A 6,312-nucleotide genomic window follows, 5' to 3' on the forward strand; every position below is an offset into this window, starting at 1 on the left:
TAAAGATGAGAGAGCATTTAGTGGGAAGGAGTGCCTGTGTGTTTATGCTGAAACTAAAGGAGGTTTTTTTTTTTTGGTGGTGGTGTTTTTCAAGGAATATTTAATAACAAGGTAGGTAGCTTATCTAGCATGTATTTTTATATCACTGAAGCTAAAGCAAAACATCCTGTTTATTGGCAAGTATGGCCTGTATGTGTACACTACAGTGCAATTTTTAAAATACTGTAATTATAATTTCAGAACCTCAGAATCTGAATAGGTGCCAGTGTTCTCTCCTTTTTTTATATGGGAAAAAAAATCCTTTGAAAATCATTTGAAGCTTGGACAAAAATTCCATAACTATATTCTTAGGATCACTCTGTAGAGTCTATGATTCAGATGATACAAGGGAAGCTTCAATTCAACTTTTCAGAGAAGACATTCCAGCTCTCATGATCTCATCAACCAGGAGAATGTTGGTGGCAATCACAGTGTAGGAATGAAGAAGCTGTTTCTTTATACAATAGTTATCCCTTATGCCTACTTCTGCTGCTACCATTGGCTCACCTGTATTCAAGTCTACACCCACAAGTTGACCTGATTCTGAATGTTCTGCTTGAACTTTAACTAGTGTTTCCTGAAGGTCAAAAACAGAGTTCTGAGCAAGAACCTTGGGAATCATGAGCAATGCATCAGCAAATGCTTGAACTCCAAGTTGGGCCCTGCCCTTTACACTGGGCTTGTATTTAATCAGGGCTTCTGCCATTGCCACTTCCACTGCACCAGCACCTGGAACTACACAGCCATCATCAATAGCATTTTTAACAGCTCTCAAACCATCTCTTATTGCATCTTTGATTTGAGTAAGTGTGTGCTTATTTGGTCCTTTGATCAATAATGTGACCGAGCGAGGATTGTTATATTTCTCAATAAAGGTGAACTTCTCTTCTCCCAATGTATATTCATAGACAAGTCCTGCATGTCCCAAACAATCAGGATTTGGGTTATCAAGAGAATTTAGGGCTACTCCACCACAAATAAGAGTCAGCCTTTCCATATTTCTCGTTTTAGCTCTGTGCAGAGCTACTATGCCTTCTTTTGAAAGAGCATCTAAGGAAAAGGGATCAATTCCCTTTTGATTAATAACAACAAATCCTTTATCTGAATCACCACAGACTTTCGTTTGCAGGTCTATCATTTTTTTAAATCTGTCTTCAATGAATTTTCTTTCAGCTTTCACTAGTTTCTCTCTCTCCTCTGCACTCTTGTAAAAAAAAAAAAAAAAAGCCAGAATTCACTTCTGTTTTTCCATATTCTAATGACACGTTGCATGTGAGGATGTGCGCATCTTCTACTCTCTTTTTCATATCAGGATGCCATGCCCCATGGTCCAAAATAAGACCTCTGATTAAGCTTGCATCAGTTTCAGATTTGTTTCATCTCCATGATCTCAACCATGAAGAGGTCAGTATGTTCATCTTGTTTCTTAATGGCTAAAATGGAGTCCACTACAGCCTCTGCTAAGACATCAGCAAGTTCAGCATGAACTTTAGTACGTAGAGATGTTCTGGCCACATCTATAAGTGTTTCCCTGTCCATCTCTTTGCTTAGTTTGACTTGTTCCAAAAACTGAAGTGCCTTTTCCTTTGTAGCTTCAAATCCTTCTGTAATTATTCTGGGATGAAGACCTTCAGAAATGTAGAGATCCCCCTGCTTCAGGAGCTCTCCAATGATTAGGACATTGGAAGTAATACCATCACCAGTTATGTCATCCTGGGCTGTTGCTACTTTGGCTATTAAGGAGGCTGTTGCATGTTGAATTTGCATTTCATGAAGCAGCACATTTCCATCTTTAGTGAGCTTGATGTCTCCAGCACCAGAAACAAGCATCTTCATGGTGCCCTTAGGCCCCAAGTTGGTCCTCAGCACGTACTGCAGCCCCCAGGCCACACTGATGTTGACAGCCAACGCCGTGTGGGCTCAGGCCACCTCAGCCTTGGGGTTCAGGGTCTTCACGGCCGCCATAGCTGACCCAGCAGAAGAAAGTGAGGGAACCTGGTGTCTGGAAAGCCGAGAGCCGGTTCAGCATGGCTGGGAGGCGCTATCCAGTTCTTCTGAAGAGGGAGTTTTCTTTTTTATTGTTTGAATATTTAAATAGTGTTAATAGCTTGTGAAATTTCTTTTTACTTAGGTCACTGATAATAATAAGAAAATCTTCCAAATACAGACAAATGAGAACTATTTCTTCTTTTTTTATTATATATTTGTTTATTTTGGCTGCACTGGGTCTTAGTTGCGGCATGTGAGATCTTAGTTGCGGCATGCGAGATCTTTAGTTGAGGCATGCATGTGGGATCTAGTTCCCTGACTAGGGATCGAACCTGGACCCCCTGCACTGGGAGCACAGAGTCTTACCCACTGGACCACCAGGGAAGTCCCTGAGAACTATTTCTTAGACATTTGCTTTTCACCTCTGTTATGTAAAAATTGAAGCCATATGAGGATTCAAGCTGAATCAGTTACTACCTCAACTCAGTGGACAGTCGCCACTCCTCCACTACAGTTTGGGCTTTAAAGATCTAGTATAAGATAAAATGAAATACATCTCAACAACTGTAGAGAAAATGGGTCAGTCTTATCGTTCAATTCTTTTGGTTTGAGATCCCTTACAGAACTCATATTGCCTTTAAATACAGCTGCCACCAGTCGATATGATTTTTTTTAATTCATTTTTTCCTGGTCCTGAGTTACTGAACTTTGGTCACAAATTGCATTGTATTTAGGGCCTCTCCATCTCACCTCTAAACTTGGAGCATGTGTCTAGAAGAGAACAGAAACAAAACAAGCAAAAATCAAAATAAAATAAAAACCCAAACTAAAGAATCACCCTTCATCTTTCTTTACATTCTTGGCTTGCCTGAGTCCTTCCTTCCTTTTATGGCTCATGACCTGTCCCATCTCCAAACATTTGATATCTGTTGCCACTTTTTAATCATATTTACCTCATACATCTCATCAATATGTTGACTAGTTTGTTTTCAAATCTCAATAATCACTGTCCTTCATTGCATGGTGACTTGAGAACTAGTTCATATATTTTGGCCAGTTTTTTTTTTAAGTTTGTTTTATGTGAAAACGTAAATCTAATCCTTTAATATATCTTGACTGGAGGCATAAGTATGGTGCCATTTTTTAAAATATGATCTTTTATGCCTCTAATCTCACTGAAAGTCAGGCTGGTCAGTTCTTTTTAATGTTCTCTGGGGAATCATCCCTCCTTTCTGAAGCCCTCAATTAAGTCTGAGTTCAAACCACCTACAGGAAAATGGCTCTTCCACCATTTACATTTCCCTTTGCAAACCTGCCTTAAACAATATGGCCCCGATCAACAATCCTAGTGACCTTGAAGAGACAGCAGTGTGTGGTGGCTTGAAGTGAGATCTTAGTTCCTGCCCAGGAAATGAACCTGGGTAGCCTGGGTGAAAACCAGGAATCCTAGCCACCAGTCCACCAGGGGCTACAGGCTAGAAGCAAAGTTGGCTTTTGCTGGCTTTGCCCCTGTTGAAAAATGAATTTCTCAGGGAGGCAAAAACTGTAAAAACACATACAGAGTTTATAATTAGAGACACTGCACAAGTGGGAGAGCACACAGAGAAACAGTTTGTTTGGTTAAGACAGAAGCAAGGCAGAGATACACACCCAGAGAGAAAGGGTGTGGGCGTCCTCCCTAACGAGGAGGAGCCCACCAGAGAGGTGACTCAAATCACTCATATAGGGCAGTTCTTCCTGGTCTTTGTTTACCTTTGGCTAATTATCTCACTTCTTTTTCCACACCTGACCTGTCTTAGATCCCTTCCCGACATGCGTGCGCATCCTTTTGTCAGGAGGGATTTCAGCACAGAGGACTATGGGGAGGTTGACACACCTATTATGGGGTGGTGCCCCCTCCCTTTTTGACCCCCGAGGAGCCTTTCTGCGGATGTGTAGTCGGGGAGGTCTCCTTGACCTCAAGAATAAGAAATACATGGTCTCTTTATTTTTTGTCCAAGCAGGACTCAGCCCCTCCTTGCTCCCGCCATTATCTTTATCTTGGAGTATCTGTCCATAGGGGACAGATTCCAGCTGCTCAGCCTGGGGCCTATCTATCTCCTTCTTCACTAGCACTTATGAGTTCCAACAGTCACAATAGAAGCAGTGACCATGGAGGATATGCTTTGCAACAAAGAGGTTTCTCTCTGATTTTCGGTTGGGTCTGTTGATGCAAAACAAGATGGAAAGTGGAGGAAATCCTTTGACTAATTAAGCCAAGAAAGCACCATAGCCTCCATTTGTTGGATGTTTCAGATAAATAGTCTTTGAGCTTGATATGTGTGGAACAGCTCAAATGCTCCATTTTGTAGCTCACTTGTGGGAACAGATCAAGCCCTCAAGTTCCCCTGATGTGTATGTTTCTTACTGAAAGTAGTGTCTTTACTTATTTTTATTTTTTTTCTTCAGATTTAAATAACACAAGCTTAAGAATGTGGAATGGGGTGGGGATGAGCCAAATATGTAATTTTATGAGTAAAAGCACTTGAAATTAAATCATCCCGGGGAATTAATTTGCATAGAAAACTGACATCTACAACTTGATTTGAGAAATATATGCCAGTTTCTGGTTGACTGTGTATTTCTAAAGCATATACTATAGAAGAAGTTGTTTGTAGTATTTGTATTTCTCATGTCTAGGGCATTGGGTATCGTGTTTCAGATGATCAGTGAATGCTAAATGAAAGAAATAAGTGGATCATTGTGGTCCTCCTCTCATTTTTGTGGCCTTCAAAAGACTAAAGGGATTTTTGAGCAGTTTATATATCAGTGATCCATGAATTCATTAGTTTATTCTCACAGGAAAATATTAGAACAACCCAGTGAACATTTGTTAGATTCAGCTTCTGCTTTTTTCATGTGCTCTCTCTTCCAAAAAACTTTTTAATAAGAAAATTACTCAGGTAGAGACAGTGTATTCTAAGGCTGTAAGCTAATGTTAGTTCCTAAGCATCCTTCAAATCAACTTCAAGTATGTCCTGGTAGATCAAGGGAGACTATGTAGATGCAGATATTGGCGATTCTGATCTCCACAGAACAGGAGTGAGCTCACTGCAGAGTTTAGCCCATTCCTAACTCCACCAGGGAAAGTGAAGGGCTTCTGCTGCTCTGACTGGGAAACCTGCCCTCTCTTCTCAGTGGAAGAACAGATCATACGGTTAGCTCATTTTATATGTGGTGATGTGACAAGGCGTAAAGCACTAGAACTACAGGGTTTTATTTTCAGGACTACTGGGCAAGTCCCTTTAATAAAGGAGGAGAGAAATATGTCTCTTTGCAACTTGACAGGTAAAGATTTATTTTCTCATCTTTAACTGTGTCCAGTGTGCTTATGGATGGAGAGACTGAGCTCACAGGTGACAGCCTTGAGCATGGCATATCACAGAGGCCAGCATCAGGCCCTGCTGTAACTACACTGGCTGGCCAGCCAGGGCTTGCAAGGCAAAGCCAAGGGCTCCCCTTGGGAGCCATTCAGGTTTCATGTTGGAGTATTTAGAGAGGGAAAAGCCAGAGGTACAGAGACATTTTAAAGACCATTTAAGATTGTAAACATACAGGAGGGGAAGACCATGTGCTGAGAATTATAAGAAGTTTGGTCCTCTCAAATTTTCCACAGCCTTCATGAGAGGGCCGTAAGAAGGGAGGGCAGGAAAGGGACACTGCTCACTAGGCTTTGGCATGAACGCTGAGTCTGAAAGCCCACGGCTATTCTCTGAAGAGGACTCTAGTAAATCATCCACTTGGGCTCATATCTCTGTTCCATTTCTTTGATCTAGCAAAAGAGAACAAATGGTGGCCCTCAAAAGGTGAAAACTAAGATGTTGTGACTCCAGTTTAAATTATGGAAGCACTTCAGTATTTTAAGCTCTAGTCTTCCTTAGCCTTGTAGAGAGTATAAAAACCAAGAGGCAGTACTGTTAACTTATCAAGAAAAATCAGTATCCTTGGTGTGGTTTGTAAATGAGGCACATATTGTCTGTGAGGTGAGGGTGTGAGAAAAGGAAAATTTTAAAAATAATAATAGAGGCATAGGGAAAATGACAGTTTTATTAAGTGGCCTGAGAGATATCTCAGAGTTGTAGCATTTTTTGTAAACAGGTGGTCTGTATGTGTTGTCAAAATGCAAAGGAGACTCACATATCACTCCATGCCCAGATCTGGAGGATGATATAAAAGCAAAAGGAAATAATTGAGTATAAATTTTGGACCTCAAATTAATAAATATTTTAAAGAATAGTAGAGATA

General features: G+C 40.7%; 1 pseudogene; it reads right to left on the reverse strand.

The window, feature by feature from the left end:
• Positions 1-400: 400 nt before the first annotated feature.
• LOC136142067 (T-complex protein 1 subunit zeta pseudogene) lies at positions 401-2,004 on the reverse strand (annotated as a pseudogene).
• Positions 2,005-6,312: the final 4,308 nt, after the last annotated feature.

This window comes from Phocoena phocoena, chromosome X, assembly GCF_963924675.1.
Source record: "Phocoena phocoena chromosome X, mPhoPho1.1, whole genome shotgun sequence".
In the NCBI taxonomy this organism is placed as follows: Eukaryota; Metazoa; Chordata; class Mammalia; order Artiodactyla; family Phocoenidae; genus Phocoena; species Phocoena phocoena.